Here is a 27,223-nt window from a genome sequence, read left to right as displayed (position 1 = left end):
GTGACGCTCCTTCAGCATCGCCCCGTAGCCTGCACAGCTTATGCCATTTCTCATTCCATACCCAACTGCTGCCTGCCACGAGGTGGGGGTGAATAAAAAAAATAATAAAGTGTGAAAAAAACTACAGTAACATGCATTAGTACTTAAGGAATCGAACCCTGGACTCTGAGTATAGGAAGCGAAACACTTCACCACTTCGCCGCAGACAAATGTATAAATCCGTTGGTTTTGATTATGCTGTAATGGCTACGGGATTAAGACGATAACATACTGTAGAAAATTCCTAATCTTGAGAGGCAATAGTGAACTTGTAACACACATCCATTTGCGACAGTGTACACTACTGGTTTTACAGTACTGTGTTTTGTCTGCGGGACTCGGACGCTCACATACAGTATTCATAAAGTATTGTAGATGGATCATATACTGTATGCTGTACTACTGTATTTGCGTCGGTGTCGTACTGTATATACTGTACAGTACTGTATTAAATAATGCAGCGTAATGAGTACAGTATTTGCTGTATGCAGCGTAATGAGACGCCTTAGTAAAGTAGTCCTTATTATGTATGTCAGTATTGTATTTTACGGGAGACCACACGCATGCGCAGTGGTGATTGTAAAAAGCGACATCTGGTGGCTGATCGCAGGTATTACACGTAAAGGTAACGCCAAACGTCAAATGTCTGTCTCCGTGCGATTAGATAGCCTCTCTGTGGCTATGCGCGCCTCGCTACGCCACAGTGCGCTGCGTATGGTCGAACGGGCCAACCGCCGCGGCCACTCAAGATAAAGGTGGCTACATCTGTACTTACAAAAAACCAATAGGACCTACCAAGATTTAAATACAGATCACTGTATTCAAAGATCAGAGTGGAGTGGTTACCAATACACCAAGAAACCACATTCATTAGGGAACATCTAAACATTTTTTTCTAAAATGTTAGATTCTTAGAAGACACATTTTATTGAAGTTATTGTACATATATTAACATCGTGGCTTATTTGGATTACACAGTAACATTTATATAATTACAAACATTTCTATATCTACCTTTTTTAGATTTTAGTACATTTTTACAATAATCAGTGATTTAAAAAAATGTATTATATGTATAAAAAAGAAAAGTTTTTGTCAATCAAGGACTTAAACTGAAGGTACTAAAATGCACCTGGTCCCACTGAGATTTGAACTCAATTTACTGGATTCAGAGTACAGAGTGCTAACCATAACACCATGGAATCTCCCTTCTAATAACACATATAAAACTTTCTCTCAGAGTGTAAGATCTTTATTTCTACAAGATACAGAAATATTCATTCAGAGAGATATGTACTACATTGTATTTACAAATAAAACCATTAGGACCTACCAATTTGTATATACAGATTATTAGTTTCAGAGTCCAGAATTGTTAACAGTACACCATGAAAGCTCATTCATATGGTGGCATGTAAAAAATGTTCTCACAGTGTAAGATTCTTAGAGGTTACATTTTATTGGAATTATATTACCGATAAACCTGTCTCTCAGTGTGTATGATTCTTAATTTATGCAATATATAGATATTTTCTTTCTCAGAGATATGAACTGCATAATACTTACAAAAAAACAATAGGACCTACCAAGATGTAAATACAAATCATGGATTCAGAGTCCAAAATGGTTACAAATACACCAGGAAACCTCATTCATGAGGAAGCATTTAAACAGTTTTTATTAGAATGTACTCTCAGAGAAATATAAACTGAACGGTACTTACAAAAAACCAATAGGACCTACCAAGATTTAAATCCAGATCACTGGATTCAAAGATCAGAGTGGTTACCAATACACCAAGAAACTTCATTCATGAGGGAGAGCTAAACATTTTTTTCTAAAATGTTAGATTCTTAGAAGACACATTTTATTGCAATTATTGTACATATATTTACATCAACGCTTATTTGGGTTATATAGTAAAATTCATATAATTACATACATTTCTATAACTACCTTTTTTTAGCTTTTAGTACATATTTACAAAAATCAGTGATTTAAAAAAATTATTATATGTATGAAAAAGTAGACTTTCTGTCAATCAAGAACTTAAACTGAAGGTACTAAAACACATCAGGTCCCACCGAGATTTGAACTCGGATCGCTGGATTCAGAGTCCAGAGTGCTAACCATTACACCATGGAACCTCTCTTCTAACACAACATATACAACTTTCTCTTAGAGTGTGAGATCTTATTTTCTACAAGTTACAGGAATAATAATCAGAGAGATAAGTATTACATTGTATTTACAAAAAAAGGCCATTAGGACCTACCAAATTTTTATACAGATTATAGGTTTCAGAGTCCAGAATTGTTAACAGGACACAATGAAACCTTATTCATATGGTAGCATGTACATTTTTTTGTCAGAGTATAAGATTCTACATTTATTGGAATTAAATGACAGATAAACCTGTCTCTCAGTGTGTAAGATTCTTAATGTATGCAATTTATAGATATTTTCTTTCTCAGAGATATTAACTGTATTGTACTTACAACAAAACCAATAGAACCTACCAAGATGTAAATATAGATCATGGATTCAGAGTCCAAAATGTTTACCAATACACCATGAAACCTCATCCATTAGGGAGCATCTAAATATTTTTATAAGAATGTACTCTCAGAGAGATATGAACTGAATGGTACTTACAAAAAACCAATAGGACCTACCAAGATTTAAATACAGATCACTGTATTCAAAGATCAGAGTGGAGTGGTTACCAATACACCAAGAAACCACATTCATTAGGGAACATCTAAACATTTTTTTCTAAAATGTTAGATTCTTAGAAGACACATTTTATTGAAGTTATTGTACATATATTAACATCGTGGCTTATTTGGATTACACAGTAACATTTATATAATTACAAACATTTCTATATCTACCTTTTTTAGATTTTAGTACATTTTTACAATAATCAGTGATTTAAAAAAATGTATTATATGTATAAAAAAGAAAAGTTTTTGGCAATCAAGGACTTAAACTGAAGGTACTAAAATGCACCTGGTCCCACTGAGATTTGAACTCAATTTACTGAATTCAGAGTACAGAGTGCTAACCATAACACCATGGAATCTCCCTTCTAATAACACATATAAAACTTTCTCTCAGAGTGTAAGATCTTTATTTCTACAAGATACAGAAATATTCATTCAGAGAGATATGTACTACATTGTATTTACAAATAAAACCATTAGGACCTACCAATTTGTATATACAGATTATTAGTTTCAGAGTCCAGAATTGTTAACAGTACACCATGAAAGCTCATTCATATGGTGGCATGTAAAAAATGTTCTCACAGTGTAAGATTCTTAGAGGTTACATTTTATTGGAATTATATTACCGATAAACCTGTCTCTCAGTGTGTATGATTCTTAATTTATGCAATTTATAGATATTTTCTTTCTCAGAGATATGAACTGCATAATACTTACAAAAAAACAATAGGACCTACCAAGATGTAAATACAAATCATGGATTCAGAGTCCAAAATGGTTACAAATACACCAGGAAACCTCATTCATGAGGAAGCATTTAAACAGTTTTTATTAGAATGTACTCTCAGAGAAATATAAACTGAACGGTACTTACAAAAAACCAATAGGACCTACCAAGATTTAAATCCAGATCACTGGATTCAAAGATCAGAGTGGTTACCAATACACCAAGAAACTTCATTCATGAGGGAGAGCTAAACATTTTTTTCTAAAATGTTAGATTCTTAGAAGACACATTTTATTGCAATTATTGTACATATATTTACATCAACGCTTATTTGGGTTATATAGTAAAATTCATATAATTACATACATTTCTATAACTACCTTTTTTTAGCTTTTAGTACATATTTACAAAAATCAGTGATTTAAAAAAATTATTATATGTATGAAAAAGTAGACTTTCTGTCAATCAAGAACTTAAACTGAAGGTACTAAAACACATCAGGTCCCACCGAGATTTGAACTCGGATCGCTGGATTCAGAGTCCAGAGTGCTAACCATTACACCATGGAACCTCTCTTCTAACACAACATATACAACGTTCTCTTAGAGTGTGAGATCTTATTTTCTACAAGTTACAGGAATAATAATCAGAGAGATAAGTATTACATTGTATTTACAAAAAAAGGCCATTAGGACCTACCAAATTTTTATACAGATTATAGGTTTCAGAGTCCAGAATTGTTAACAGGACACAATGAAACCTTATTCATATGGTAGCATGTACATTTTTTTGTCAGAGTATAAGATTCTGCATTTATTGGAATTAAATGACAGATAAACCTGTCTCTCAGTGTGTAAGATTCTTAATTTATGCAATTTATAGAAATTTTCTTTCTCAGAGATATTAACTGTATTGTACTTACAACAAAACCAATAGAACCTACCAAGATGTAAATTTAGATCATGGATTCAGAGTCCAAAATGTTTACCAATACACCATGAAACCTCATCCATTAGGGAGCATCTAAATATTTTTATTAGAATGTACTCTCAGAGAGATATGAACTGAATGGTACTTACAAAAAACCAATAGGACCTACCAAGATTTAAATACAGATCACTGTATTCAAAGATCAGAGTGGAGTGGTTACCAATACACCAAGAAACCACATTCATTAGGGAACATCTAAACATTTTTTTCTAAAATGTTAGATTCTTAGAAGACACATTTTATTGAAGTTATTGTACATATATTAACATCGTGGCTTATTTGGATTACACAGTAACATTTATATAATTACAAACATTTCTATATCTACCTTTTTTAGATTTTAGTACATTTTTACAATAATCAGTGATTTAAAAAAATGTATTATATGTATAAAAAAGAAAAGTTTTTGGCAATCAAGGACTTAAACTGAAGGTACTAAAATGCACCTGGTCCCACTGAGATTTGAACTCAATTTACTGAATTCAGAGTACAGAGTGCTAACCATAACACCATGGAATCTCCCTTCTAATAACACATATAAAACTTTCTCTCAGAGTGTAAGATCTTTATTTCTACAAGATACAGAAATATTCATTCAGAGAGATATGTACTACATTGTATTTACAAATAAAACCATTAGGACCTACCAATTTGTATATACAGATTATTAGTTTCAGAGTCCAGAATTGTTAACAGTACACCATGAAAGCTCATTCATATGGTGGCATGTAAAAAATGTTCTCACAGTGTAAGATTCTTAGAGGTTACATTTTATTGGAATTATATTACCGATAAACCTGTCTCTCAGTGTGTATGATTCTTAATTTATGCAATTTATAGATATTTTCTTTCTCAGAGATATGAACTGCATAATACTTACAAAAAAACAATAGGACCTACCAAGATGTAAATACAAATCATGGATTCAGAGTCCAAAATGGTTACAAATACACCAGGAAACCTCATTCATGAGGAAGCATTTAAACAGTTTTTATTAGAATGTACTCTCAGAGAAATATAAACTGAACGGTACTTACAAAAAACCAATAGGACCTACCAAGATTTAAATCCAGATCACTGGATTCAAAGATCAGAGTGGTTACCAATACACCAAGAAACTTCATTCATGAGGGAGAGCTAAACATTTTTTTCTAAAATGTTAGATTCTTAGAAGACACATTTTATTGCAATTATTGTACATATATTTACATCAACGCTTATTTGGGTTATATAGTAAAATTCATATAATTACATACATTTCTATAACTACCTTTTTTAGCTTTTAGTACATATTTACAAAAATCAGTGATTTAAAAAAATTATTATATGTATGAAAAAGTAGACTTTCTGTCAATCAAGAACTTAAACTGAAGGTACTAAAACACATCAGGTCCCACCGAGATTTGAACTCGGATCGCTGGATTCAGAGTCCAGAGTGCTAACCATTACACCATGGAACCTCTCTTCTAACACAACATATACAACGTTCTCTTAGAGTGTGAGATCTTATTTTCTACAAGTTACAGGAATAATAATCAGAGAGATAAGTATTACATTGTATTTACAAAAAAAGGCCATTAGGACCTACCAAATTTTTATACAGATTATAGGTTTCAGAGTCCAGAATTGTTAACAGGACACAATGAAACCTTATTCATATGGTAGCATGTACATTTTTTTGTCAGAGTATAAGATTCTACATTTATTGGAATTAAATGACAGATAAACCTGTCTCTCAGTGTGTAAGATTCTTAATTTATGCAATTTATAGAAATTTTCTTTCTCAGAGATATTAACTGTATTGTACTTACAACAAAACCAATAGAACCTACCAAGATGTAAATTTAGATCATGGATTCAGAGTCCAAAATGTTTACCAATACACCATGAAACCTCATCCATTAGGGAGCATCTAAATATTTTTATTAGAATGTACTCTCAGAGAGATATGAACTGAATGGTACTTACAAAAAACCAATAGGACCTACCAAGATTTAAATACAGATCACTGTATTCAAAGATCAGAGTGGAGTGGTTACCAATACACCAAGAAACCACATTCATTAGGGAACATCTAAACATTTTTTTCTAAAATGTTAGATTCTTAGAAGACACATTTTATTGAAGTTATTGTACATATATTAACATCAATGCTTATTTGGATTACACAGTAACATTTATATAATTACAAACATTTCTATAACTACCTTTTTTAGATTTTAGTACATTTTTACAATAATCAGTGATTTAAAAAAATGTATTATATGTATAAAAAAGAAAAGTTTTTGTCAATCAAGGACTTAAACTGAAGGTACTAAAATGCACCTGGTCCCACTGAGATTTGAACTCAATTTACTGGATTCAGAGTACAGAGTGCTAACCATAACACCATTTAATCTCCCTTCTAATAACACATATAAAACTTTCTCTCAGAGTGTAAGATCTTTATTTCTACAAGAAACAGAAATATTCATTCAGAGAGATATGTACTACATTGTATTTACAAATAAAACCATTAGGACCTACCAATTTGTATATACAGATTATTAGTTTCAGAGTCCAGAATTGTTAACAGTACACCATGAAAGCTCATTCATATGGTGGCATGTAAAAAATGTTCTCACAGTGTAAGATTCTTAGAGGTTACATTTTATTGGAATTATATTACCGATAAACCTGTCTCTCAGTGTGTATGATTCTTAATTTATGCAATTTATAGATATTTTCTTTCTCAGAGATATGAACTGCATAATACTTACAAAAAAACAATAGGACCTACCAAGATGTAAATACAAATCATGGATTCAGAGTCCAAAATGGTTACAAATACACCAGGAAACCTCATTCATGAGGAAGCATTTAAACAGTTTTTATTAGAATGTACTCTCAGAGAAATATAAACTGAACGGTACTTACAAAAAACCAATAGGACCTACCAAGATTTAAATACAGATCACTGGATTCAAAGATCAGAGTGGTTACCAATACAACAAGAAACTTCATTCATGAGGGACAGCTAAACATTTTTTTCTAAAATGTTAGATTCTTAGAAGACACATTTTATTGCAATTATTGTACATATATTTAAATCAACGCTTATTTTGGTTATATAGTAAAATTCATATAATTACATACATTTCTATAACTACCTTTTTTTAGCTTTTAGTACATATTTACAAAAATCAGTGATTTAAAAAAATTATTATATGTATGAAAAAGTAGACTTTCTGTCAATCAAGAACTTAAACTGAAGGTACTAAAATATATCAGGTCCCACCGAGATTTGAACTCGGATCACTGGATTCAGAGTCCAGAGTGCTAACCATTACACCATGGAACCTCTCTTCTAACACAACATATACAACTTTCTCTTAGAGTGTGAGATCTTATTTTCTACAAGTTACAGGAATAATAATCAGAGAGATAAGTATTACATTGTATTTACAAAAAAAGGCCCTTAGGACCTACCAAATTTTTATACAGATTATAGGTTTCAGAGTCCAGAATTGTTAACAGTACACAATGAAACCTTATTCATATGGTAGCATGTACATTTTTTTTAAGAGTATAAGATTCTTAGTGGATACATTTTATTGGAATTAAATGACAGATAAACCTGTCTCTCAGTGTGTAAGATTCTTAATGTATGCAATTTATAGATATTTTCTTTCTCAGAGATATTAACTGTATTGTACTTACAACAAAACCAATAGAACCTACCAAGATGTAAATATAGATCATGGATTCAGAGTCCAAAATGTTTACCAATACACCATGAAACCTCATCCATTAGGGAGCATCTAAATATTTTTATAAGAGTGTACTCTCAGAGAGATATGAACTGAATGGTACTTACAAAAAACCAATAGGACCTACCAAGATTTAAATACAGATCACTGTATTCAAAGATCAGAGTGGAGTGGTTACCAATACACCAAGAAACCACATTCATTAGGGAACATCTAAACATTTTTTTCTAAAATGTTAGATTCTTAGAAGACACATTTTATTGAAGTTATTGTACATATATTAACATCGTGGCTTATTTGGATTACACAGTAACATTTATATAATTACAAACATTTCTATATCTACCTTTTTTAGATTTTAGTACGTTTTTACAATAATCAGTGATTTAAAAAAATGTATTATATGTATAAAAAAGAAAAGTTTTTGTCAATCAAGGACTTAAACTGAAGGTACTAAAATGCACCTGGTCCCACTGAGATTTGAACTCAATTTACTGGATTCAGAGTACAGAGTGCTAACCATAACACCATGGAATCTCCCTTCTAATAACACATATAAAACTTTCTCTCAGAGTGTAAGATCTTTATTTCTACAAGATACAGAAATATTCACTCAGAGAGATATGTACTACATTGTATTTACAAATAAAACCATTAGGACCTACCAATTTGTATATACAGATTATTAGTTTCAGAGTCCAGAATTGTTAACAGTACACCATGAAAGCTCATTCATATGGTGGCATGTAAAAAATGTTCTCACAGTGTAAGATTCTTAGAGGTTACATTTTATTGGAATTATATTACCGATAAACCTGTCTCTCAGTGTGTATGATTCTTAATTTATGCAATATATAGATATTTTCTTTCTCAGAGATATGAACTGCATAATACTTACAAAAAAACAATAGGACCTACCAAGATGTAAATACAAATCATGGATTCAGAGTCCAAAATGGTTACAAATACACCAGGAAACCTCATTCATGAGGAAGCATTTAAACAGTTTTTATTAGAATGTACTCTCAGAGAAATATAAACTGAACGGTACTTACAAAAAACCAATAGGACCTACCAAGATTTAAATCCAGATCACTGGATTCAAAGATCAGAGTGGTTACCAATACACCAAGAAACTTCATTCATGAGGGAGAGCTAAACATTTTTTTCTAAAATGTTAGATTCTTAGAAGACACATTTTATTGCAATTATTGTACATATATTTACATCAACGCTTATTTGGGTTATATAGTAAAATTCATATAATTACATACATTTCTATAACTACCTTTTTTTAGCTTTTAGTACATATTTACAAAAATCAGTGATTTAAAAAAATTATTATATGTATGAAAAAGTAGACTTTCTGTCAATCAAGAACTTAAACTGAAGGTACTAAAACACATCAGGTCCCACCGAGATTTGAACTCGGATCGCTGGATTCAGAGTCCAGAGTGCTAACCATTACACCATGGAACCTCTCTTCTAACACAACATATACAACTTTCTCTTAGAGTGTGAGATCTTATTTTCTACAAGTTACAGGAATAATAATCAGAGAGATAAGTATTACATTGTATTTACAAAAAAAGGCCATTAGGACCTACCAAATTTTTATACAGATTATAGGTTTCAGAGTCCAGAATTGTTAACAGGACACAATGAAACCTTATTCATATGGTAGCATGTACATTTTTTTGTCAGAGTATAAGATTCTGCATTTATTGGAATTAAATGACAGATAAACCTGTCTCTCAGTGTGTAAGATTCTTAATTTATGCAATTTATAGAAATTTTCTTTCTCAGAGATATTAACTGTATTGTACTTACAACAAAACCAATAGAACCTACCAAGATGTAAATTTAGATCATGGATTCAGAGTCCAAAATGTTTACCAATACACCATGAAACCTCATCCATTAGGGAGCATCTAAATATTTTTATTAGAATGTACTCTCAGAGAGATATGAACTGAATGGTACTTACAAAAAACCAATAGGACCTACCAAGATTTAAATACAGATCACTGTATTCAAAGATCAGAGTGGAGTGGTTACCAATACACCAAGAAACCACATTCATTAGGGAACATCTAAACATTTTTTTCTAAAATGTTAGATTCTTAGAAGACACATTTTATTGAAGTTATTGTACATATATTAACATCGTGGCTTATTTGGATTACACAGTAACATTTATATAATTACAAACATTTCTATATCTACCTTTTTTAGATTTTAGTACATTTTTACAATAATCAGTGATTTAAAAAAATGTATTATATGTATAAAAAAGAAAAGTTTTTGGCAATCAAGGACTTAAACTGAAGGTACTAAAATGCACCTGGTCCCACTGAGATTTGAACTCAATTTACTGAATTCAGAGTACAGAGTGCTAACCATAACACCATGGAATCTCCCTTCTAATAACACATATAAAACTTTCTCTCAGAGTGTAAGATCTTTATTTCTACAAGATACAGAAATATTCATTCAGAGAGATATGTACTACATTGTATTTACAAATAAAACCATTAGGACCTACCAATTTGTATATACAGATTATTAGTTTCAGAGTCCAGAATTGTTAACAGTACACCATGAAAGCTCATTCATATGGTGGCATGTAAAAAATGTTCTCACAGTGTAAGATTCTTAGAGGTTACATTTTATTGGAATTATATTACCGATAAACCTGTCTCTCAGTGTGTATGATTCTTAATTTATGCAATTTATAGATATTTTCTTTCTCAGAGATATGAACTGCATAATACTTACAAAAAAACAATAGGACCTACCAAGATGTAAATACAAATCATGGATTCAGAGTCCAAAATGGTTACAAATACACCAGGAAACCTCATTCATGAGGAAGCATTTAAACAGTTTTTATTAGAATGTACTCTCAGAGAAATATAAACTGAACGGTACTTACAAAAAACCAATAGGACCTACCAAGATTTAAATCCAGATCACTGGATTCAAAGATCAGAGTGGTTACCAATACACCAAGAAACTTCATTCATGAGGGAGAGCTAAACATTTTTTTCTAAAATGTTAGATTCTTAGAAGACACATTTTATTGCAATTATTGTACATATATTTACATCAACGCTTATTTGGGTTATATAGTAAAATTCATATAATTACATACATTTCTATAACTACCTTTTTTAGCTTTTAGTACATATTTACAAAAATCAGTGATTTAAAAAAATTATTATATGTATGAAAAAGTAGACTTTCTGTCAATCAAGAACTTAAACTGAAGGTACTAAAACACATCAGGTCCCACCGAGATTTGAACTCGGATCGCTGGATTCAGAGTCCAGAGTGCTAACCATTACACCATGGAACCTCTCTTCTAACACAACATATACAACGTTCTCTTAGAGTGTGAGATCTTATTTTCTACAAGTTACAGGAATAATAATCAGAGAGATAAGTATTACATTGTATTTACAAAAAAAGGCCATTAGGACCTACCAAATTTTTATACAGATTATAGGTTTCAGAGTCCAGAATTGTTAACAGGACACAATGAAACCTTATTCATATGGTAGCATGTACATTTTTTTGTCAGAGTATAAGATTCTACATTTATTGGAATTAAATGACAGATAAACCTGTCTCTCAGTGTGTAAGATTCTTAATTTATGCAATTTATAGAAATTTTCTTTCTCAGAGATATTAACTGTATTGTACTTACAACAAAACCAATAGAACCTACCAAGATGTAAATTTAGATCATGGATTCAGAGTCCAAAATGTTTACCAATACACCATGAAACCTCATCCATTAGGGAGCATCTAAATATTTTTATTAGAATGTACTCTCAGAGAGATATGAACTGAATGGTACTTACAAAAAACCAATAGGACCTACCAAGATTTAAATACAGATCACTGTATTCAAAGATCAGAGTGGAGTGGTTACCAATACACCAAGAAACCACATTCATTAGGGAACATCTAAACATTTTTTTCTAAAATGTTAGATTCTTAGAAGACACATTTTATTGAAGTTATTGTACATATATTAACATCAATGCTTATTTGGATTACACAGTAACATTTATATAATTACAAACATTTCTATAACTACCTTTTTTAGATTTTAGTACATTTTTACAATAATCAGTGATTTAAAAAAATGTATTATATGTATAAAAAAGAAAAGTTTTTGTCAATCAAGGACTTAAACTGAAGGTACTAAAATGCACCTGGTCCCACTGAGATTTGAACTCAATTTACTGGATTCAGAGTACAGAGTGCTAACCATAACACCATTTAATCTCCCTTCTAATAACACATATAAAACTTTCTCTCAGAGTGTAAGATCTTTATTTCTACAAGAAACAGAAATATTCATTCAGAGAGATATGTACTACATTGTATTTACAAATAAAACCATTAGGACCTACCAATTTGTATATACAGATTATTAGTTTCAGAGTCCAGAATTGTTAACAGTACACCATGAAAGCTCATTCATATGGTGGCATGTAAAAAATGTTCTCACAGTGTAAGATTCTTAGAGGTTACATTTTATTGGAATTATATTACCGATAAACCTGTCTCTCAGTGTGTATGATTCTTAATTTATGCAATTTATAGATATTTTCTTTCTCAGAGATATGAACTGCATAATACTTACAAAAAAACAATAGGACCTACCAAGATGTAAATACAAATCATGGATTCAGAGTCCAAAATGGTTACAAATACACCAGGAAACCTCATTCATGAGGAAGCATTTAAACAGTTTTTATTAGAATGTACTCTCAGAGAAATATAAACTGAACGGTACTTACAAAAAACCAATAGGACCTACCAAGATTTAAATACAGATCACTGGATTCAAAGATCAGAGTGGTTACCAATACAACAAGAAACTTCATTCATGAGGGACAGCTAAACATTTTTTTCTAAAATGTTAGATTCTTAGAAGACACATTTTATTGCAATTATTGTACATATATTTAAATCAACGCTTATTTTGGTTATATAGTAAAATTCATATAATTACATACATTTCTATAACTACCTTTTTTTAGCTTTTAGTACATATTTACAAAAATCAGTGATTTAAAAAAATTATTATATGTATGAAAAAGTAGACTTTCTGTCAATCAAGAACTTAAACTGAAGGTACTAAAATATATCAGGTCCCACCGAGATTTGAACTCGGATCACTGGATTCAGAGTCCAGAGTGCTAACCATTACACCATGGAACCTCTCTTCTAACACAACATATACAACTTTCTCTTAGAGTGTGAGATCTTATTTTCTACAAGTTACAGGAATAATAATCAGAGAGATAAGTATTACATTGTATTTACAAAAAAAGGCCCTTAGGACCTACCAAATTTTTATACAGATTATAGGTTTCAGAGTCCAGAATTGTTAACAGTACACAATGAAACCTTATTCATATGGTAGCATGTACATTTTTTTTAAGAGTATAAGATTCTTAGTGGATACATTTTATTGGAATTAAATGACAGATAAACCTGTCTCTCAGTGTGTAAGATTCTTAATGTATGCAATTTATAGATATTTTCTTTCTCAGAGATATTAACTGTATTGTACTTACAACAAAACCAATAGAACCTACCAAGATGTAAATATAGATCATGGATTCAGAGTCCAAAATGTTTACCAATACACCATGAAACCTCATCCATTAGGGAGCATCTAAATATTTTTATAAGAGTGTACTCTCAGAGAGATATGAACTGAATGGTACTTACAAAAAACCAATAGGACCTACCAAGATTTAAATACAGATCACTGTATTCAAAGATCAGAGTGGAGTGGTTACCAATACACCAAGAAACCACATTCATTAGGGAACATCTAAACATTTTTTTCTAAAATGTTAGATTCTTAGAAGACACATTTTATTGAAGTTATTGTACATATATTAACATCGTGGCTTATTTGGATTACACAGTAACATTTATATAATTACAAACATTTCTATATCTACCTTTTTTAGATTTTAGTACGTTTTTACAATAATCAGTGATTTAAAAAAATGTATTATATGTATAAAAAAGAAAAGTTTTTGTCAATCAAGGACTTAAACTGAAGGTACTAAAATGCACCTGGTCCCACTGAGATTTGAACTCAATTTACTGGATTCAGAGTACAGAGTGCTAACCATAACACCATGGAATCTCCCTTCTAATAACACATATAAAACTTTCTCTCAGAGTGTAAGATCTTTATTTCTACAAGATACAGAAATATTCACTCAGAGAGATATGTACTACATTGTATTTACAAATAAAACCATTAGGACCTACCAATTTGTATATACAGATTATTAGTTTCAGAGTCCAGAATTGTTAACAGTACACCATGAAAGCTCATTCATATGGTGGCATGTAAAAAATGTTCTCACAGTGTAAGATTCTTAGAGGTTACATTTTATTGGAATTATATTACCGATAAACCTGTCTCTCAGTGTGTATGATTCTTAATTTATGCAATATATAGATATTTTCTTTCTCAGAGATATGAACTGCATAATACTTACAAAAAAACAATAGGACCTACCAAGATGTAAATACAAATCATGGATTCAGAGTCCAAAATGGTTACAAATACACCAGGAAACCTCATTCATGAGGAAGCATTTAAACAGTTTTTATTAGAATGTACTCTCAGAGAAATATAAACTGAACGGTACTTACAAAAAACCAATAGGACCTACCAAGATTTAAATCCAGATCACTGGATTCAAAGATCAGAGTGGTTACCAATACACCAAGAAACTTCATTCATGAGGGAGAGCTAAACATTTTTTTCTAAAATGTTAGATTCTTAGAAGACACATTTTATTGCAATTATTGTACATATATTTACATCAACGCTTATTTGGGTTATATAGTAAAATTCATATAATTACATACATTTCTATAACTACCTTTTTTTAGCTTTTAGTACATATTTACAAAAATCAGTGATTTAAAAAAATTATTATATGTATGAAAAAGTAGACTTTCTGTCAATCAAGAACTTAAACTGAAGGTACTAAAACACATCAGGTCCCACCGAGATTTGAACTCGGATCGCTGGATTCAGAGTCCAGAGTGCTAACCATTACACCATGGAACCTCTCTTCTAACACAACATATACAACTTTCTCTTAGAGTGTGAGATCTTATTTTCTACAAGTTACAGGAATAATAATCAGAGAGATAAGTATTACATTGTATTTACAAAAAAAGGCCATTAGGACCTACCAAATTTTTATACAGATTATAGGTTTCAGAGTCCAGAATTGTTAACAGTACACAATGAAACCTTATTCATATGGTAGCATGTACATTTTTTTGTCAGAGTATAAGATTCTTAGTGGATACATTTTATTGGAATTAAATGACAGATAAACCTGTCTCTCAGTGTGTAAGATTCTTATTGTATGCAATTTATAGATATTTTCTTTCTCAGAGATATTAACTGTATTGTACTTACAACAAAACCAATAGAACCTACCAAGATGTAAATATAGATCATGGATTCAGAGTCCAAAATGTTTACCAATACACCATGAAACCTCATCCATTAGGGAGCATCTAAATATTTTTATAAGAATGTACTCTCAGAGAGATATGAACTGAATGGTACTTACAAAAAACCAATAGGACCTACCAAGATTTAAATACAGATCACTGTATTCAAAGATCAGAGTGGAGTGGTTACCAATACACCAAGAAACCACATTCATTAGGGAACATCTAAACATTTTTTTCTAAAATGTTAGATTCTTAGAAGACACATTTTATTGAAGTTATTGTACATATATTAACATCGTGGCTTATTTGGATTACACAGTAACATTTATATAATTACAAACATTTCTATATCTACCTTTTTTAGATTTTAGTACATTTTTACAATAATCAGTGATTTAAAAAAATGTATTATATGTATAAAAAAGAAAAGTTTTTGTCAATCAAGGACTTAAACTGAAGGTACTAAAATGCACCTGGTCCCACTGAGATTTGAACTCAATTTACTGGATTCAGAGTACAGAGTGCTAACCATAACACCATGGAATCTCCCTTCTAATAACACATATAAAACTTTCTCGCAGAGTGTAAGATCTTTATTTCTACAAGATACAGAAATATTCATTCAGAGAGATATGTACTACATTGTATTTACAAATAAAACCATTAGGACCTACCAATTTGTATATACAGATTATTAGTTTCAGAGTCCAGAATTGTTAACAGTACACCATGAAAGCTCATTCATATGGTGGCATGTAAAAATTTTTCTCACAGTGTAAGATTCTTAGAGGTTACATTTTATTGGAATTATATTACCGATAAACCTGTCTCTCAGTGTGTATGATTCTTAAATTATGCAATTTATAGATATTTTCTTTCTCAGACATATGAACTGCATAATACTTACAAAAAAACAATAGGACCTACCAAGATGTAAATACAAATCATGGATTCAGAGTCCAAAATGGTTACAAATACACCAGGAAACCTCATTCATGAGGAAGCATTTAAACAGTTTTTATTAGAATGTACTCTCAGAGAAATATAAACTGAACGGTACTTACAAAAAACCAATAGGACCTACCAAGATTTAAATCCAGATCACTGGATTCAAAGATCAGAGTGGTTACCAATACACCAAGAAACTTCATTCATGAGGGAGAGCTAAACATTTTTTTCTAAAATGTTAGATTCTTAGAAGACACATTTTATTGCAATTATTGTACATATATTTACATCAACGCTTATTTGGGTTATATAGTAAAATTCATATAATTACATACATTTCTATAACTACCTTTTTTTAGCTTTTAGTACATATTTACAAAAATCAGTGATTTAAAAAAATTATTATATGTATGAAAAAGTAGACTTTCTGTCAATCAAGAACTTAAACTGAAGGTACTAAAACACATCAGGTCCCACCGAGATTTGAACTCGGATCGCTGGATTCAGAGTCCAGAGTGCTAACCATTACACCATGGAACCTCTCTTCTAACACAACATATACAACGTTCTCTTAGAGTGTGAGATCTTATTTTCTACAAGTTACAGGAATAATAATCAGAGAGATAAGTATTACATTGTATTTACAAAAAAAGGCCATTAGGACCTACCAAATTTTTATACAGATTATAGGTTTCAGAGTCCAGAATTGTTAACAGGACACAATGAAACCTTATTCATATGGTAGCATGTACATTTTTTTGTCAGAGTATAAGATTCTACATTTATTGGAATTAAATGACAGATAAACCTGTCTCTCAGTGTGTAAGATTCTTAATTTATGCAATTTATAGAAATTTTCTTTCTCAGAGATATTAACTGTATTGTACTTACAACAAAACCAATAGAACCTACCAAGATGTAAATATAGATCATGGATTCAGAGTCCAAAATGTTTACCAATACACCATGAAACCTCATCCATTAGGGAGCATCTAAATATTTTTATAAGAATGTACTCTCAGAGAGATATGAACTGAATGGTACTTACAAAAAACCAATAGGACCTACCAAGATTTAAATACAGATCACTGTATTCAAAGATCAGAGTGGAGTGGTTACCAATACACCAAGAAACCACATTCATTAGGGAACATCTAAACATTTTTTTCTAAAATGTTAGATTCTTAGAAGACACATTTTATTGAAGTTATTGTACATATATTAACATCGTGGCTTATTTGGATTACACAGTAACATTTATATAATTACAAACATTTCTATATCTACCTTTTTTAGATTTTAGTACATTTTTACAATAATCAGTGATTTAAAAAAATGTATTATATGTATAAAAAAGAAAAGTTTTTGTCAATCAAGGACTTAAACTGAAGGTACTAAAATGCACCTGGTCCCACTGAGATTTGAACTCAATTTACTGGATTCAGAGTACAGAGTGCTAACCATAACACCATGGAATCTCCCTTCTAATAACACATATAAAACTTTCTCGCAGAGTGTAAGATCTTTATTTCTACAAGATACAGAAATATTCATTCAGAGAGATATGTACTACATTGTATTTACAAATAAAACCATTAGGACCTACCAATTTGTATATACAGATTATTAGTTTCAGAGTCCAGAATTGTTAACAGTACACCATGAAAGCTCATTCATATGGTGGCATGTAAAAATTTTTCTCACAGTGTAAGATTCTTAGAGGTTACATTTTATTGGAATTATATTACCGATAAACCTGTCTCTCAGTGTGTATGATTCTTAAATTATGCAATTTATAGATATTTTCTTTCTCAGACATATGAACTGCATAATACTTACAAAAAAACAATAGGACCTACCAAGATGTAAATACAAATCATGGATTCAGAGTCCAAAATGGTTACAAATACACCAGGAAACCTCATTCATGAGGAAGCATTTAAACAGTTTTTATTAGAATGTACTCTCAGAGAAATATAAACTGAACGGTACTTACAAAAAACCAATAGGACCTACCAAGATTTAAATCCAGATCACTGGATTCAAAGATCAGAGTGGTTACCAATACACCAAGAAACTTCATTCATGAGGGAGAGCTAAACATTTTTTTCTAAAATGTTAGATTCTTAGAAGACACATTTTATTGCAATTATTGTACATATATTTACATCAACGCTTATTTGGGTTATATAGTAAAATTCATATAATTACATACATTTCTATAACTACCTTTTTTTAGCTTTTAGTACATATTTACAAAAATCAGTGATTTAAAAAAATTATTATATGTATGAAAAAGTAGACTTTCTGTCAATCAAGAACTTAAACTGAAGGTACTAAAACACATCAGGTCCCACCGAGATTTGAACTCGGATCGCTGGATTCAGAGTCCAGAGTGCTAACCATTACACCATGGAACCTCTCTTCTAACACAACATATACAACGTTCTCTTAGAGTGTGAGATCTTATTTTCTACAAGTTACAGGAATAATAATCAGAGAGATAAGTATTACATTGTATTTACAAAAAAAGGCCATTAGGACCTACCAAATTTTTATACAGATTATAGGTTTCAGAGTCCAGAATTGTTAACAGGACACAATGAAACCTTATTCATATGGTAGCATGTACATTTTTTTGTCAGAGTATAAGATTCTACATTTATTGGAATTAAATGACAGATAAACCTGTCTCTCAGTGTGTAAGATTCTTAATTTATGCAATTTATAGAAATTTTCTTTCTCAGAGATATTAACTGTATTGTACTTACAACAAAACCAATAGAACCTACCAAGATGTAAATATAGATCATGGATTCAGAGTCCAAAATGTTTACCAATACACCATGAAACCTCATCCATTAGGGAGCATCTAAATATTTTTATTAGAATGTACTCTCAGAGAGATATGAACTGAATGGTACTTACAAAAAACCAATAGGACCTACCAAGATTTAAATACAGATCACTGTATTCAAAGATCAGAGTGGAGTGGTTACCAATACACCAAGAAACCACATTCATTAGGGAACATCTAAACATTTTTTTCTAAAATGTTAGATTCTTAGAAGAAACATTTTATTGAAGTTATTGTACATATATTAACATCAATGCTTATTTGGATTACACAGTAACATTTATATAATTACAAACATTTCTATAACTACCTTTTTTAGATTTTAGTACATTTTTACAATAATCAGTGATTTAAAAAAATGTATTATATGTATAAAAAAGAAAAGTTTTTGTCAATCAAGGACTTAAACTGAAGGTACTAAAATGCACCTGGTCCCACTGAGATTTGAACTCAATTTACTGGATTCAGAGTACAGAGTGCTAACCATAACACCATTTAATCTCCCTTCTAATAACACATATAAAACTTTCTCTCAGAGTGTAAGATCTTTATTTCTACAAGAAACAGAAATATTCATTCAGAGAGATATGTACTACATTGTATTTACAAATAAAACCATTAGGACCTACCAATTTGTATATACAGATTATTAGTTTCAGAGTCCAGAATTGTTAACAGTACACCATGAAAGCTCATTCATATGGTGGCATGTAAAAAATGTTCTCACAGTGTAAGATTCTTAGAGGTTACATTTTATTGGAATTATATTACCGATAAACCTGTCTCTCAGTGTGTATGATTCTTAATTTATGCAATTTATAGATATTTTCTTTCTCAGAGATATGAACTGCATAATACTTACAAAAAAACAATAGGACCTACCAAGATGTAAATACAAATCATGGATTCAGAGTCCAAAATGGTTACAAATACACCAGGAAACCTCATTCATGAGGAAGCATTTAAACAGTTTTTATTAGAATGTACTCTCAGAGAAATATAAACTGAACGGTACTTACAAAAAACCAATAGGACCTACCAAGATTTAAATACAGATCACTGGATTCAAAGATCAGAGTGGTTACCAATACAACAAGAAACTTCATTCATGAGGGACAGCTAAACATTTTTTTCTAAAATGTTAGATTCTTAGAAGACACATTTTATTGCAATTATTGTACATATATTTAAATCAACGCTTATTTGGGTTATATAGTAAAATTCATATAATTACATACATTTCTATAACTACCTTTTTTTAGCTTTTAGTACATATTTACAAAAATCAGTGATTTAAAAAAATTATTATATGTATGAAAAAGTAGACTTTCTGTCAATCAAGAACTTAAACTGAAGGTACTAAAATATATCAGGTCCCACCGAGATTTGAACTCGGATCACTGGATTCAGAGTCCAGAGTGCTAACCATTACACCATGGAACCTCTCTTCTAACACAACATATACAACTTTCTCTTAGAGTGTGAGATCTTATTTTCTACAAGTTACAGGAATAATAATCAGAGAGATAAGTATTACATTGTATTTACAAAAAAAGGCCCTTAGGACCTACCAAATTTTTATACAGATTATAGGTTTCAGAGTCCAGAATTGTTAACAGTACACAATGAAACCTTATTCATATGGTAGCATGTACATTTTTTTTAAGAGTATAAGATTCTTAGTGGATACATTTTATTGGAATTAAATGACAGATAAACCTGTCTCTCAGTGTGTAAGATTCTTAATGTATGCAATTTATAGATATTTTCTTTCTCAGAGATATTAACTGTATTGTACTTACAACAAAACCAATAGAACCTACCAAGATGTAAATATAGATCATGGATTCAGAGTCCAAAATGTTTACCAATACACCATGAAACCTCATCCATTAGGGAGCATCTAAATATTTTTATAAGAATGTACTCTCAGAGAGATATGAACTGAATGGTACTTACAAATAACCAATAGGACCTACCAAGATTTAAATACAGATCACTGTATTCAAAGATCAGAGTGGAGTGGTTACCAATACACCAAGAAACCACATTCATTAGGGAACATCTAAACATTTTTTTCTAAAATGTTAGATTCTTAGAAGACACATTTTATTGAAGTTATTGTACATATATTAACATCGTGGCTTATTTGGATTACACAGTAACATTTATATAATTACAAACATTTCTATATCTACCTTTTTTAGATTTTAGTACATTTTTACAATAATCAGTGATTTAAAAAAATGTATTATATGTATAAAAAAGAAAAGTTTTTGTCAATCAAGGACTTAAACTGAAGGTACTAAAATGCACCTGGTCCCACTGAGATTTGAACTCAATTTACTGGATTCAGAGTACAGAGTGCTAACCATAACACCATGGAATCTCCCTTCTAATAACACATATAAAACTTTCTCTCAGAGTGTAAGATCTTAATTTCTACAAGATACAGAAATATTAATTCAGAGAGATATGTACTACATTGTATTTACAAATAAAACCATTAGGACCTATCAATTTGTATATACAGATTATTGGTTTCAGAGTCCAGAATTGTTAACAGTACACCATGAAAGCTCATTCATATGGTGGCATGTAAAAAATGTTCTCACAGTGTAAGATTCTTAGAGGTTACATTTTATTGGAATTATATTACAGATAAACCTGTCTCTCAGTGTGTATGATTCTTAAATTATGCAATTTATAGATATTTTCTTTCTCAGAGATATGATCTGCATAATACTTACAAAAAAACAATAGGACCTACCAAGACGTAAATACAAATCATGGATTCAGAGTCCAAAATGGTTACAAATACACCAGGAAACCTCATTCATGAGGAAGCATTTAAACAGTTTTTATTAGAATGTACTCTCAGAGAAATATAAACTGAACGGTACTTACAAAAAACCAATAGGACCTACCAAGATTTAAATCCAGATCACTGGATTCAAAGATCAGAGTGGTTACCAATACACCAAGAAACTTCATTCATGAGGGACAGCTAAACATTTTTTTCTAAAATGTTAGATTCTTAGAAGACACATTTTATTGCAATTATTGTACATATATTTACATCAACGCTTATTTGGGTTATATAGTAAAATTCATATAATTACATACATTTCTATAACTACCTTTTTTTAGCTTTTAGTACATATTTACAAAAATCAGTGATTTAAAAAAATTATTATATGTATGAAAAAGTAGACTTTCTGTCAATCAAGAACTTAAACTGAAGGTACTAAAACACATCAGGTCCCACCGAGATTTGAACTCGGATCGCTGGATTCAGAGTCCAGAGTGCTAACCATTACACCATGGAACCTCTCTTCTAACACAACATATACAACTTTCTCTTAGAGTGTGAGATCTTATTTTCTACAAGTTACAGGAATAATAATCAGAGAGATAAGTATTACATTGTATTTACAAAAAAAGGCCATTAGGACCTACCAAATTTTTATACAGATTATAGGTTTCAGAGTCCAGAATTGTTAACAGTACACAATGAAACCTTATTCATATGGTAGCATGTACATTTTTTTTAAGAGTATAAGATTCTTAGTGGATACATTTTATTGGAATTAAATGACAGATAAACCTGTCTCTCAGTGTGTAAGATTCTTAATGTATGCAATTTATAGATATTTTCTTTCTCAGAGATATTAACTGTATTGTACTTACAACAAAACCAATAGAACCTACCAAGATGTAAATATAGATCATGGATTCAGAGTCCAAAATGTTTACCAATACACCATGAAACCTCATCCATTAGGGAGCATCTAAATATTTTTATAAGAGTGTACTCTCAGAGAGATATGAACTGAATGGTACTTACAAAAAACCAATAGGACCTACCAAGATTTAAATACAGATCACTGTATTCAAAGATCAGAGTGGAGTGGTTACCAATACACCAAGAAACCACATTCATTAGGGAACATCTAAACATTTTTTTCTAAAATGTTAGATTCTTAGAAGACACATTTTATTGAAGTTATTGTACATATATTAACATCGTGGCTTATTTGGATTACACAGTAACATTTATATAATTACAAACATTTCTATATCTACCTTTTTTAGATTTTAGTACGTTTTTACAATAATCAGTGATTTAAAAAATGTATTATATGTATAAAAAAGAAAAGTTTTTGTCAATCAAGGACTTAAACTGAAGGTACTAAAATGCACCTGGTCCCACTGAGATTTGAACTCAATTTACTGGATTCAGAGTACAGAGTGCTAACCATAACACCATGGAATCTCCCTTCTAATAACACATATAAAACTTTCTCTCAGAGTGTAAGATCTTTATTTCTACAAGATACAGAAATATTCACTCAGAGAGATATGTACTACATTGTATTTACAAATAAAACCATTAGGACCTACCAATTTGTATATACAGATTATTAGTTTCAGAGTCCAGAATTGTTAACAGTACACCATGAAAGCTCATTCATATGGTGGCATGTAAAAAATGTTCTCACAGTGTAAGATTCTTAGAGGTTACATTTTATTGGAATTATATTACCGATAAACCTGTCTCTCAGTGTGTATGATTCTTAATTTATGCAATATATAGATATTTTCTTTCTCAGAGATATGAACTGCATAATACTTACAAAAAAACAATAGGACCTACCAAGATGTAAATACAAATCATGGATTCAGAGTCCAAAATGGTTACAAATACACCAGGAAACCTCATTCATGAGGAAGCATTTAAACAGTTTTTATTAGAATGTACTCTCAGAGAAATATAAACTGAACGGTACTTACAAAAAACCAATAGGACCTACCAAGATTTAAATCCAGATCACTGGATTCAAAGATCAGAGTGGTTACCAATACACCAAGAAACTTCATTCATGAGGGAGAGCTAAACATTTTTTTCTAAAATGTTAGATTCTTAGAAGACACATTTTATTGCAATTATTGTACATATATTTACATCAACGCTTATTTGGGTTATATAGTAAAATTCATATAATTACATACATTTCTATAACTACCTTTTTTTAGCTTTTAGTACATATTTACAAAAATCAGTGATTTAAAAAAATTATTATATGTATGAAAAAGTAGACTTTCTGTCAATCAAGAACTTAAACTGAAGGTACTAAAACACATCAGGTCCCACCGAGATTTGAACTCGGATCGCTGGATTCAGAGTCCAGAGTGCTAACCATTACACCATGGAACCTCTCTTCTAACACAACGTATACAACTTTCTCTTAGAGTGTGAGATCTTATTTTCTACAAGTTACAGGAATAATAATCAGAGAGATAAGTATTACATTGTATTTACAAAAAAAGGCCATTAGGACCTACCAAATTTTTATACAGATTATAGGTTTCAGAGTCCAGAATTGTTAACAGTACACAATGAAACCTTATTCATATGGTAGCATGTACATTTTTTTGTCAGAGTATAAGATTCTTAGTGGATACATTTTATTGGAATTAAATGACAGATAAACCTGTCTCTCAGTGTGTAAGATTCTTAATGTATGCAATTTATAGATATTTTCTTTCTCAGAGATATTAACTGTATTGTACTTACAACAAAACCAATAGAACCTACCAAGATGTAAATATAGATCATGGATTCAGAGTCCAAAATGTTTACCAATACACCATGAAACCTCATCCATTAGGGAGCATCTAAATATTTTTATAAGAATGTACTCTCAGAGAGATATGAACTGAATGGTACTTACAAAAAACCAATAGGACCTACCAAGATTTAAATACAGATCACTGTATTCAAAGATCAGAGTGGAGTGGTTACCAATACACCAAGAAACCACATTCATTAGGGAACATCTAAACATTTTTTTCTAAAATGTTAGATTCTTAGAAGACACATTTTATTGAAGTTATTGTACATATATTAACATCGTGGCTTATTTGGATTACACAGTAACATTTATATAATTACAAACATTTCTATATCTACCTTTTTTAGATTTTAGTACATTTTTACAATAATCAGTGATTTAAAAAAATGTATTATATGTATAAAAAAGAAAAGTTTTTGTCAATCAAGGACTTAAACTGAAGGTACTAAAATGCACCTGGTCCCACTGAGATTTGAACTCAATTTACTGGATTCAGAGTACAGAGTGCTAACCATAACACCATGGAATCTCCCTTCTAATAACACATATAAAACTTTCTCTCAGAGTGTAAGATCTTTATTTCTACAAGATACAGAAATATTCATTCAGAGAGATATGTACTACATTGTATTTACAAATAAAACCATTAGGACCTACCAATTTGTATATACAGATTATTAGTTTCAGAGTCCAGAATTGTTAACAGTACACCATGAAAGCTCATTCATATGGTGGCATGTAAAAAATGTTCTCACAGTGTAAGATTCTTAGAGGTTACATTTTATTGGAATTATATTACCGATAAACCTGTCTCTCAGTGTGTATGATTCTTAATTTATGCAATATATAGATATTTTCTTTCTCAGAGATATGAACTGCATAATACTTACAAAAAAACAATAGGACCTACCAAGATGTAAATACAAATCATGGATTCAGAGTCCAAAATGGTTACAAATACACCAGGAAACCTCATTCATGAGGAAGCATTTAAACAGTTTTTATTAGAATGTACTCTCAGAGAAATATAAACTGAACGGTACTTACAAAAAACCAATAGGACCTACCAAGATTTAAATCCAGATCACTGGATTCAAAGATCAGAGTGGTTACCAATACACCAAGAAACTTCATTCATGAGGGAGAGCTAAACATTTTTTTCTAAAATGTTAGATTCTTAGAAGACACATTTTATTGCAATTATTGTACATATATTTACATCAACGCTTATTTGGGTTATATAGTAAAATTCATATAATTACATACATTTCTATAACTACCTTTTTTTAGCTTTTAGTACATATTTACAAAAATCAGTGATTTAAAAAAATTATTATATGTATGAAAAAGTAGACTTTCTGTCAATCAAGAACTTAAACTGAAGGTACTAAAACACATCAGGTCCCACCGAGATTTGAACTCGGATCGCTGGATTCAGAGTCCAGAGTGCTAACCATTACACCATGGAACCTCTCTTCTAACACAACATATACAACTTTCTCTTAGAGTGTGAGATCTTATTTTCTACAAGTTACAGGAATAATAATCAGAGAGATAAGTATTACATTGTATTTACAAAAAAAGGCCATTAGGACCTACCAAATTTTTATACAGATTATAGGTTTCAGAGTCCAGAATTGTTAACAGTACACAATGAAACCTTATTCATATGGTAGCATGTACATTTTTTTTAAGAGTATAAGATTCTTAGTGGATACATTTTATTGGAATTAAATGACAGATAAACCTGTCTCTCAGTGTGTAAGATTCTTAATGTATGCAATTTATAGATATTTTCTTTCTCAGAGATATTAACTGTATTGTACTTACAACAAAACCAATAGAACCTACCAAGATGTAAATATAGATCATGGATTCAGAGTCCAAAATGTTTACCAATACACCATGAAACCTCATCCATTAGGGAGCATCTAAATATTTTTATAAGAGTGTACTCTCAGAGAGATATGAACTGAATGGTACTTACAAAAAACCAATAGGACCTACCAAGATTTAAATAC

At 30.7% G+C, this 27,223-nt stretch overlaps 14 non-coding genes across 14 annotated transcripts; all 14 read right to left on the bottom strand.

The window, feature by feature from the left end:
- Window positions 1-2,114: 2,114 nt before the first annotated feature.
- On the bottom strand, window positions 2,115-2,186 carry TRNAQ-CUG (transfer RNA glutamine (anticodon CUG)). The gene has a single exon. It is a non-coding gene; the product is annotated as a tRNA-Gln (tRNA).
- A 1,808-nt stretch (window positions 2,187-3,994) lies between these two features.
- On the bottom strand, window positions 3,995-4,066 carry TRNAQ-CUG (transfer RNA glutamine (anticodon CUG)). Its single transcript has one exon. It is a non-coding gene; the product is annotated as a tRNA-Gln (tRNA).
- A 1,807-nt stretch (window positions 4,067-5,873) lies between these two features.
- Window positions 5,874-5,945, bottom strand: TRNAQ-CUG (transfer RNA glutamine (anticodon CUG)). Its single transcript has one exon. It is a non-coding gene; the product is annotated as a tRNA-Gln (tRNA).
- A 1,808-nt stretch (window positions 5,946-7,753) lies between these two features.
- On the bottom strand, window positions 7,754-7,825 carry TRNAQ-CUG (transfer RNA glutamine (anticodon CUG)). Its single transcript has one exon. It is a non-coding gene; the product is annotated as a tRNA-Gln (tRNA).
- A 1,816-nt stretch (window positions 7,826-9,641) lies between these two features.
- Window positions 9,642-9,713, bottom strand: TRNAQ-CUG (transfer RNA glutamine (anticodon CUG)). The gene has a single exon. It is a non-coding gene; the product is annotated as a tRNA-Gln (tRNA).
- Window positions 9,714-11,520: 1,807 nt separating this feature from the next.
- Window positions 11,521-11,592, bottom strand: TRNAQ-CUG (transfer RNA glutamine (anticodon CUG)). Its single transcript has one exon. It is a non-coding gene; the product is annotated as a tRNA-Gln (tRNA).
- Window positions 11,593-13,400: 1,808 nt separating this feature from the next.
- Window positions 13,401-13,472, bottom strand: TRNAQ-CUG (transfer RNA glutamine (anticodon CUG)). Its single transcript has one exon. It is a non-coding gene; the product is annotated as a tRNA-Gln (tRNA).
- Window positions 13,473-15,288: 1,816 nt separating this feature from the next.
- TRNAQ-CUG (transfer RNA glutamine (anticodon CUG)) lies at window positions 15,289-15,360 on the bottom strand. Its single transcript has one exon. It is a non-coding gene; the product is annotated as a tRNA-Gln (tRNA).
- Window positions 15,361-17,177: 1,817 nt separating this feature from the next.
- On the bottom strand, window positions 17,178-17,249 carry TRNAQ-CUG (transfer RNA glutamine (anticodon CUG)). Its single transcript has one exon. It is a non-coding gene; the product is annotated as a tRNA-Gln (tRNA).
- Window positions 17,250-19,057: 1,808 nt separating this feature from the next.
- TRNAQ-CUG (transfer RNA glutamine (anticodon CUG)) lies at window positions 19,058-19,129 on the bottom strand. Its single transcript has one exon. It is a non-coding gene; the product is annotated as a tRNA-Gln (tRNA).
- Window positions 19,130-20,937: 1,808 nt separating this feature from the next.
- Window positions 20,938-21,009, bottom strand: TRNAQ-CUG (transfer RNA glutamine (anticodon CUG)). Its single transcript has one exon. It is a non-coding gene; the product is annotated as a tRNA-Gln (tRNA).
- A 1,816-nt stretch (window positions 21,010-22,825) lies between these two features.
- TRNAQ-CUG (transfer RNA glutamine (anticodon CUG)) lies at window positions 22,826-22,897 on the bottom strand. Its single transcript has one exon. It is a non-coding gene; the product is annotated as a tRNA-Gln (tRNA).
- A 1,815-nt stretch (window positions 22,898-24,712) lies between these two features.
- TRNAQ-CUG (transfer RNA glutamine (anticodon CUG)) lies at window positions 24,713-24,784 on the bottom strand. The gene has a single exon. It is a non-coding gene; the product is annotated as a tRNA-Gln (tRNA).
- Window positions 24,785-26,601: 1,817 nt separating this feature from the next.
- On the bottom strand, window positions 26,602-26,673 carry TRNAQ-CUG (transfer RNA glutamine (anticodon CUG)). Its single transcript has one exon. It is a non-coding gene; the product is annotated as a tRNA-Gln (tRNA).
- Between the last annotated feature and the right edge of the window lie 550 nt (window positions 26,674-27,223).

The sequence above is a fragment of the Pseudophryne corroboree genome, chromosome 11 (genome assembly GCF_028390025.1).
Source record: "Pseudophryne corroboree isolate aPseCor3 chromosome 11, aPseCor3.hap2, whole genome shotgun sequence".
Taxonomy (NCBI): domain Eukaryota; kingdom Metazoa; phylum Chordata; class Amphibia; order Anura; family Myobatrachidae; genus Pseudophryne; species Pseudophryne corroboree.
This window is presented reverse-complemented; position numbering and strand designations above follow the sequence as displayed.